Genomic DNA, 10000 nt, shown 5'->3' with positions numbered 1-10000 from the left:
ACGGGGGAAACGGAGGCGGGTGGGACCGGGAGCCCACCGCCGCCCTTCCAAACCCACCCGTCCCGCGACGACCCCTCGCGGTGAGGGGGGTACCGCGCACGCGGGCGTGTGCACGGCCCTTCCCCGCCACCTGCCACCAGAAACCCAATCTCCCCCACAAGCTCCGCACAGCGGCAGGTCGACAGAGCCCCGTCCCGCGTGATCCCTCCTCGTACTCGGAGCGGGGAGGCGCGGGTCGCGGTAGGCGAGAGAGCAAACGCTGCGCGCAGAAGGCTGAGGTCAGGGCGGGCAGCCGAGGGGACCATCCGGGAGAAGCCCCTCGGAGATCGTAAAGCCCTTTCCGAAGATAGCTAGAGAAGGCAAATTCCTCACTGAGGGCGGGACGAACCCAACACCGACGAGCAGCCAAGGGCTCCGTGCACGCAACGGGAAACGAGCAACAGGCGCGGGACAGAACGGGAAGGACCACGCGCCAGCTGGTGGGGGGTCTGCGGTATCGGCAAAGGTCTCTTTCTCCGGGGTCTTCTTGAGCATTCGCGGACCGGGGGGACCTGCGACAGGTCCCCGCCGAGAGCCAGGCCTCTTCAAGGCGCACACAAAGGAGGAGCCTTGACTTGAGGGAGTCCGGTCTTTAAAAAGGGCCAGCCGCGATCGCTCAGCACCACCCTAACCGCGCAGGGCCCGCGGGTGAAGGCACCAAAAACATAGGCACGGGGTGGGCGCTCACCCAACGGAAGGAGCCTTTTAACCGCACACTCAACTCCTCGACCCCCCCCCTTTCTGTCACCGTGCAGAAAGCCGGCAACTAGGACAAGGGAAAGCGTAAAGGCACAAGCACCATGGAGCACAGGAGGCACGCCGGGGAGCGGGAAGCGCCACCGCCAACTCAGAAGCGGGCACCTTGGTGGTCAAAGCCCGGAACGCTCCAGGAGCACCGCAAGGCTCACACAAAGCAGGGCGCGTGCACACACCATTCGGGAAGGGTATGCACCGCAGCGGGTCTACCACCTTCCCCCGGCACGGGGGAAGAGGGCCGCGAAGCAGTGAACGGCGTGGGGGCAAGCGCCCCCGACACGTCCACAGGGACACCGCGAACCACAGCAACAAGTGTGCGCGGGTCAGCGCTCGTGCCGGACAGCCGCACCCCTGACTTCCACACACCACCCTGCAAAGGAATGGGGAGGAGAGACGAGGGGCCCGCTGGCAGAACGAGAAGAGCGGTCGCCATTCGCGCTGAATGACCATTCGCCATGAATGTCCGTCCCTCGCCTGGCGCGGCTTAGGCCCCGGCCCGAAGAGAACGCGGCAGCACCACATCGATCCAACGGGAGCGAGACACGCCATGCATCGGGAACAACGGGCGTGAGAGCTTTCTAACAACGCACTGGACGGGAATACGAGCGAGAAGAGCGAGAGAGAGCACGGGAAGAAGTCGCTAACACTGCCACACACACAAAAAAAAAAAATTTACCCTTCTCGAGGGCGAGAAAAAAAAGGAAGCGTTGCACTCGGGAGGCACGTGGCGTGGAAGAACGGGACTCAACGGGCAGCGGAGGTTCGGGAACTCCTTCAAAAAAAAAAAATAAAAAATAAAAAATAAAAATAAAAAAATAAAATCCCCTTCGAAGGAGAAAAGGTGCAACTCGGGAGGCACACAGCAGGAAAGAAAGGGACACACCACCAAGCAGCGGAGGTTCGGGAACTCCTTCCAAAAAACAAAAAAAAAAAAAAAAACAAAAAACAAAAAAAAAAAAACAAATAAAAAAACCGGTCGGCCGCAGAGGAGCACGCCAGGGGGTCACTAGCACCAAACGGGAAAACCCTTCCAGTCGCACTCGGCACCAACGACTCCTACCGGTAACGGACGACAACCACCACGGGGAAATCGGGAACGCCTGACACGCGGGACGGTTGTCATAAAGCTGCCACACAGAGCACAGGCAAGCAAGCACGGGAAAGCAGGAAGCGCGTACTCATGGGGGGACGCTAAGCTTCGAGCATCGAAGAGGCCCATGCGCAGAAGAAAAGAGCTAGGGCTGGACAAGCAAACAGCCTTGGTGCAAGCCTCTTCCAACGTCCTTTAATGACAAAAAGAGTCAAAAGGACAGCGTGTCAGCATATATCTCCAGGTACAATAAGGACAGATAGCAAAGATGAAAAGTGTAAAAGACACAGGGATAAACATGACAGGCCACACGGAACGTCTGGAAGTCATGTTCGGTGACGTGTCCCCAAGAGGTCCCCATGTAGAAAGAGAACCGGACCGCAAAGGAACAACTGGTCGACCTTAGAACCCTGAGTGCTCACAGACCGAGGAGGCCATGGTAGATAGCCTGGAACACAGCTTCCCCTCGGCCTCAGAAGTCCATGCTCCCGCTGGCAGGGACCGGGGAGGATCCTGGAAAAAATAAAGTCTCGGAGGCGCCCCCTAGCCGGGACACCTCGGCTCGGAGGCCGGGGACACAGCACCCTCTCGGCCTCAGAGGTCCAGGCTCCCGCTATCAGGGACCGAAGGGACTCCTGGAAAAGAAAAAAAAAAATCCGTGGCGCCACCTAGCCGGGCCACCTCGGCTCGGAGGCCGGGGACACAGCACCCTCTCGGCCTCAAAAGTGTCTATGGTCCCGCTGGCTGGGACCGAAGGGACTCCTGGAAAAGAAAAAAAAAAAAAAACTCCGTGGCGCCCCCTAGCCGGGCCACCTCGGCTCGGAGGCCGGGGACACAGCACCCCCTCGGCCTCAGAGGTCCAGGCTCCCGCTATCAGGGACCGAAGGGACTCCTGGAAAAGAAAAAAAAAAAAAAAAAACTCCGTGGCGCCCCCTAGCCGGGCCACCTCGGCTCGGAGGCCGGGGACACAGCACCCTCTCGGCCTCAGAGGTCCAGGCTCCCGCTATCAGGGACCGAAGGGACTCCTGGAAAAGAAAAAAAAAACTCCGTGGCGCCCCCTAGCCGGGCCACCTCGGCTCGGAGGCCGGGGACACAGCACCCTCTCGGCCTCAGAGGTCCAGGCTCCCGCTATCAGGGACCGAAGGGACTCCTGGAAAAGAAAAAAAAAAAAACTCCGTGGCGCCCCCTAGCCGGGCCACCTCGGCTCGGAGGCCGGGGACACAGCACCCTCTCGGCCTCAGAGGTCCAGGCTCCCGCTATCAGGGACCGAAGGGACTCCTGGAAAAGAAAAAAAAAAAAAAAAACTCCGTGGCGCCCCCTAGCCGGGCCACCTCGGCTCGGAGGCCGGGGACACAGCACCCTCTCGGCCTCAGAGGTCCAGGCTCCCGCTATCAGGGACCGAAGGGACTCCTGGAAAAGAAAAAAAAAACTCCGTGGCGCCCCCTAGCCGGGCCACCTCGGCTCGGAGGCCGGGGACACAGCACCCTCTCGGCCTCAGAGGTCCAGGCTCCCGCTATCAGGGACCGAAGGGACTCCTGGAAAAGAAAAAAAAAAAATCCGTGGCGCCACCTAGCCGGGCCACCTCGGCTCGGAGGCCGGGGACACAGCACCCTCTCGGCCTCAAAAGTGTCTATGGTCCCGCTGGCTGGGACCGAAGGGACTCCTGGAAAAGAAAAAAAAAAAAAAAACTCCGTGGCGCCCCCTAGCCGGGCCACCTCGGCTCGGAGGCCGGGGACACAGCACCCTCTCGGCCTCAAAAGTGTCTATGGTCCCGCTGGCTGGGACCGGAGAGGAGGGAAGAAATAAAAAAAAAATAAAATAAAATAAAAAATTAAAAAAAAAAAAATTGGAAAAAAAAAAAAAAATCCGGGACGGGGCCCAAGCCTTCTGGTCGACCTCATCCAGCTGCCACCAACCCCTCCTTGTGTCCCAATAGGTCGTACAGCCACCCTCCTCCCCTGAAGTTCTCCAGGTACAACCTCCTAGCTAGAGATGGTCCCCAGACAGGACGGCGTCTCCGTCGCGCACCCGCCTGCTTGCCTGTCACCCTCTCACCCTGGCCGGCTCACCACAGGCACTTCCCCGTCCTTTGTCACCAACCGGGGGACAGGAGCGTTGCGGAAACTTGTCGCCACTAGGTGTCGCCCGACAGCGATCTCGATCAAGCAAACCAATACAGACTGTCACGCGCCGCCGCCGCCACACACACTCATTCCGTCTCTCCGGAGTGACCTCCCTAGCTCAGGGGGACACTCACCCACGCACAACGGGGCAGGTACCCACCACTTCTCCCGAATGGCACAAACGGTCCCGGTTGTCCCGCCGGAACACAGTGAACGCGGGATGGACTCGGGGCCAACCCCCTCAGGCACCCAGAAAAGGAAAGTAGGACGGAGCGGTGAAAACAGGCCACCTCTAAGTGAAAGGACATGCACTCTCGAATCGGTTAACAATTAGCAAGGAACAGGCACAGTTAGGAAAAGGGAGCGTCCAAACTCCGTCGTGAGGGGAGGGTGGCGGCGACCTCAGTTCCACACCATTTTTAAATGGCTCACTCATTTTTAAAACCCTCCACCGATCCCGATGGGGGGGAGGGGGGGTTGTTGTTGTTCTCTGTTCCTCGCTGCCACCGCCAGCCGGCACTCACCAAACCACACACCTGCCACCCTCTTTGGAAGACTAAACACAGAGAGTAAATTAAAAGAATGGTGGAATGATGGTGGAATGGTTAAAATTCCCGTGATTTGTTTTCACTCTGATCAAAACATACTTATTTTGTGCATTTGCATTCCCTTGTTCACACGTGCCTCTGTGTGTGTGGTGGGGGGAGGGAGGGAGGGAGGGAGGGAGGGAGGGAGGGAGGGAGAGAGAGAGAGAGAGAGAGAGAGAGAGAGAGAGAGAGAGAGAGAGCCAATTTAAAAAATAAAAACATGGTTAAATACAGCCACTTTGGGAAGATTGCTAGAGAGAATGCAGTCCAGAGTATGGAGGCCAGAGCTCTGGACGCTCTAGACCACAGGTCTCCCATCTCCCATATACCAGGCACCCAGCACCACCATCCCTACTTTGTTTGCTTGTGCGTTTGTTTGCTTGCTTGTTACATTAGTTTCATCCCAAGTTAATAATTATATATTTTTTTTCTATGCACGTATTTAGTTGTGGCAGGGGAACTCCTTCTTTAGGACAGGCAGACTTAGCTAGTTAGTTAGCCAGTCAAAAGTACGTAAAAAATTTATATCAACATAAATATCATTCACTAAGAAATCCTATCTGAAGAAAAAGAAAGAAAGGAAGAAAGAAGGAAGGGAGGGAGGGAGGGAGGGAGAGAGAGAGAGAGAGAGAGAGAGAGAGAGAGAGAGAGAGAAAGAAAGAGGAAAACTGGCAGACTTAGTTTTAGTGTTTTTGTTATTGTTTATTCAAGATATTGTTTCAGGGCTGGAGAGACGGCTCAGCGGTGAAGAGCACTGACTGCTCTTCCAGAGATCCTTAGTTCAAATCCAAGCAACCACATGGTGGCTCACAACCATCTGTAATGGAATCCTCTCCTTGTGTGTTGAAGACAGTGACAGTGTGCTCATAAAATAAATAAACAATAAAAAATATGTTTGAAGATTAAAGAAAAAACTCTCTCTCTCTCTCTCTCTCTCTCTCTCTCACACACAAATAAACTCTGTAATAAAAATCAATGTGACTTCATGATCAAACTTCTATAGTCAATAGGACTAGAGAGAACACATGTCTGTAAAATAAAAGCAGAACCTTTTCTGCTTTGTTTTGTTTTGCCTCAAGGTACGTTTCTTTTGGTATAGCCCAGGCAGTCATGGAACTTGCTCCGTAGACTTATCTAGCCTCAAGCTCACAGAGGTCCACTCTGCCTGCCTCGGCCACCCACACAGCTCTCTCTGCTGACTATATGTCTGCATGCCAGAAGAGGGCACCAGAACCTAGGAGGACACACCACATGGCTCCTGAGAATCCAGGTTTTGACTTTAAAAAAAAAAAAAAAAAATTCTGACAGCATAGAGGGTAGATATCTGCCTGCCAGGCTCTTCTAGTGCTGTTTAAGGTGGGGTAATAGCCATGTGAAGGAGACAAGGGGAGAGGAAAAATCGATTGGATGAGTAGTGCTGCTGAGATTAAGGAACACACACACACACACACACACACACACACACACACACACACACACAGAGAGAGAGACAGAGACAGAGACAGACAGAGACAGACAGAGACAGTAAGACAAAGAGACAGAGAGAGAGAGATGACAGAGGGACACACCGAGGGAAAGACATCAGGACCAGCTGAATTTCTCAAGAAAAGAAAAGAAGAGAAAGGAAAAATGTTTTCTATATACACAAATCTGTATACATGATTTGTTATAGTGTCCCATTTGGGCACTTTGGATTCAACTGTGGATGGTTGGCAGCCAGCTTGGCTGACACCTGACCTCACCAAGATGGAGGCAGCCGGCCATTAGCCCTGATGTTCCAGGTCACTTCTGTTTCTCCCTTTCCCAGCCTCTAGGGAAACAGAACTTAATTAAACTCAGTTTGCACGTGCAGAAAGGTGAAGAGGCACCCAAAAGCAGCCAGAAGCCTCAGACCATCCACAGCCACATGTTCTCCTTCTGCCTATATTACTTCTAAATGATCGTATTTATTTATTTATTTATTTATTTATTTATTTACTTACTTACTTACTTACTTACTTACTTACTTTTTTTTCTTTCTTTTTTTTCGGAGCTGGGGACAGAACCCAGGGCCTTGCACTTGCTAGGCAAGCGCTCTACCACTGAGCTAAATCCCCAACCCCCTTACTTACTTACTTACTTACTTACTTACTTATTTTTGTCATACTTAAACAATCGTTCGTCCTTGAATTCCTCCTGTATGCCAGGTAGACTTAGTCAGTCAGTCAGTCAGTCAGTCAGTCAGTCATTTAGCCAGGTCAAAATAGTTAAACATAAATATCAATAAAATCAATAAAAATCAAATGCAAACCCAATAGACAGTAAGTAAAATCGAATAAACCAAAAGATACATCATAAGCACAGAGTTTCAGCCGGACATTGAAAAGCAGCAGTTACCGAAGCAGTCTCCCTCCCACACCAACACACACACAGCTCGACCACCACCTTATCTGCACATTTTCAGCTCCTGCTTTCTAGAGTTACCAAGTTTATACACTACAGAGTTTAGCAAAGCAGGCCGGTTCACCGCACCCCCAGGGTCAGAGAACATGCTAGACCAGCTCTAGGGGATGGGCTGGGGGGCAGGGGAGGGTGGGAAGAGGGGAAACAGGCAGACTTAGGTATTCTAGTTTTGTTCATTCAAGATTCCACTTCTCTCTGTTGTAGCCCTGATAGACAGACAGGCAGGCAGGAATATTTGTTTGTTTGGCTTGGGGTTTGGGTTTGGTCCATTTGTTGGTGGATTTTGTTTTGTTTTGTTTCATTTTGTTTTTCGGGAAGTGTGGTGACTTAGTGCCTACACAAGCCAAGGCAGGAAAAATAAATAAGTAAAGATCTCTGAAACACAAATCTGGGGTGGGCTCTAGCATGGCCATGGACACACGCATGCACAGACGCACGCACGCACGCACGCACGCACGCACGCACGCATTGTAGACACGCACTCAAGGACACACTGGATTCTACAATGTTTGGTTTCTGAGTGTGTGTCATACAGAACCTAACAGAATATGTAATGAACTCTGGCAGTGACAGCAGAAACAACCTATGAGAAGGCGTCCTTGCAATATTAAAATGGCAGGCTAGCCAGGTGACAGTTATCTTAACCAATCTGATGTAGGCCTCATTCACACGGCATCTAGGCCTTAACAGTTAATTGTATCTGTTTCTTTATTTTCCTCTTAGGCCATCACATTGTTTTACCTAGACCTTTAACAGCCAGCAGCTACCAGCCTACAGCTACCAGTTTCTTTCTTTTCATAAAGAAACCCTGTCTGAAAAACTAGGGGAGGGAGACAAACAGATTAACAGATCTCTCTCTCTCTCTCTCTCTCTCTCTCTCTCTCGCTCTCGCTCTCTCGCTCTCTCGCTCTCGCTCTCTCGCTCTCTCGCTCTCTCGCTCTCTCGCTCTCTCCGGCGCCTGTGTTTGTGTGTTCAACAGAGGAGGCAATGGCAGATAAATGTCTGCCCCTCCTCTGTAAGCCAGGCCACTCCATTACTGCCTTTCCTTTTTCTTAGTTTGTTTGGTTTATTCCAAGTTAATTGTATCTGTTTCTTTATTTTCCTCCTCATTTCTTTAGTTGAGTCAGGGGTCTTTGCACAAAAGCCCTGGAAATCAGTACCTGGATCAGGTCTGCAGCCTGCTCACAGAGTTCTACCCACCTTCACCTCTCAAGTGATGCAATCAAAGACATGCAGCACCACACCTGGCTTCTTTTCACATGTACATTTACTTTAGTTCCAATGCTCATTCAGGTCTGAGAGACGGGGGAGGGAAGGAGGGAAGAGAGACAGAGAGTGACAGAGAAACAGTTGACAGAGAGGGAGAATTGTAGGTTAATTATTGTTCCGTCTCCTCAATCACGGTCTACTGGTCGCCATCGTGGCAACCATGCCCCGCAACCCTACCTTCGGTAAGATCAAGCATAATGGCGGCAACCATATAATTCCTGCTTAGTCGCACTGAACACTCCGGTCATCACTACCTGTGGAGAATTGTAAGGGGGCTCCTCTGGTCTAGAGAGTAGTACCCTTGAATGAAATGAGGATCACAGCAAGCATTATTTGTTTTGAGATATAAGATGTGGAAAGAACTATATGTGTGGATTTACAGACAGACAGACAGACAGACAGACATACAGACAGAGAGGACAGGATAGGACAGGACAGGACAGGACAGGACAGGACAGGACAGGACAGGACAGGAGAAAAAAACAAGAACACAAACAAAAACTCAAAATGGAAGTCCGGTTCCAAATAGTCTCTGTCTGCCCTGTCGCTCTAGTGTTGGTGGTCCAGGTTATAAAAGCTTATACATGGGTGGGTGCGGGAAGTGCTGCTGGGTGTTCAGTTCAGGTCCAAGATTATTGCGGGTAACTAGACAACAAAGAAAGCAGTTAGACTGACTTCAACAGTGTTCGGTTTCTGAGTGTGTTATCACACAGAAGAGCCTAACAGAATATGTAATGAATTCTGGCAGCAACAGCAGAAACAACCAATGAGAAAGTGTCCTTATAATATTAGCAACTGCAACAAAATGGCAGACTAGCCAGCTAACAGTTCCCTAGCCATTAACTCATCTGACATAGGCCTTCTTCACGTTGCATCTAGATAGGTCTTCCTATCTTCCTCTCCAGTGCTGAGACCAAAGTGAGATCAAAGTCATGCATCACCATGGGTGCCTTCCTTTTCATTTCTTTTCTTTCATCCTAGGAAGTGAGTGTGTGTGTGTGTGTGTGTGTGTGTGTGTGTGTGTGTGTAAAGAGAGAGAGAAGGAGGGGGGGAGAGAGAGAGAGAGAGCTTTAGAGAGAGAGAGCTTTAGAGAGAGAGAGAGCTTTAAAATCAGCACTCAAGCCTTTTCTCTTCCTATCCCTATCCCAATCCCCCCCCCCCAAACCAGCAGCAAAGCCACCAGCACTCGAGAGACAGAGGAAGATGAAATCTCTAGTCTGAGAAACAAGAGGAGGTAGATAAACATACCCCCCCCCCTCTCTCCTTCATAATTTGTTAAAGTGTTCCCTTTGTGTTGTGTGGACTCTACTTTATTAAGCAAGTTTCACATCGTACTATCTCCAAAGAGGAGTCAACAGTCTCTTGGCGTGCAGGCAGTTGTTGCCTGCTTTAAATATTTTTTGGTGTGTTTGTTTGTTTGTTTGTTTGTTTGTTTGTTTGTTTGTTTCAAAACCGAGGGCCTGCCTGCATTCAACAGATCCAAACCCAGTTCTCAGAGGGGAAAATGGAGTCAAGTCCGAAGTCACTGGCATTTAGGTCATCGGCCATTGACAGTCATAGGAGATGGGAATATCGTCCTTTCTCCAATGGAGACTCACCTGGGTATGCATCAACCACATCTAAGGGCAGGCCTGGGTTAGTACGGGGTGGTGGATGGGGAGGAAGGATCTGGAAAGAGCTTTGCGATGGGAAAC

General features: G+C 51.3%; 1 long non-coding RNA gene across 1 annotated transcript in view; it reads right to left on the bottom strand.

Annotated features, from left to right (window-relative positions):
* LOC147997859 (uncharacterized) overlaps positions 1–4330 on the bottom strand; it is an 18307-nt gene extending 13977 nt beyond the window's left edge. The window contains exon 1 of the long non-coding RNA XR_015647534.1: positions 4169–4330. This is a non-coding gene — a long non-coding RNA (uncharacterized LOC147997859). The remainder of the gene's footprint in view (positions 1–4168) is intronic.
* Positions 4331–10000: the final 5670 nt, after the last annotated feature.

This window comes from Rattus norvegicus, unplaced genomic scaffold (genome assembly GCF_021556685.1).
Source record: "Rattus norvegicus strain SHRSP/BbbUtx unplaced genomic scaffold, alternate assembly SHRSP_T2T unassigned-0000034, whole genome shotgun sequence".
Classification (NCBI taxonomy): Eukaryota; Metazoa; Chordata; class Mammalia; order Rodentia; family Muridae; genus Rattus; species Rattus norvegicus.
The sequence above is the reverse complement of the archived record's forward strand: the minus strand, read 5'-3'. Positions and strand labels throughout refer to the sequence as shown.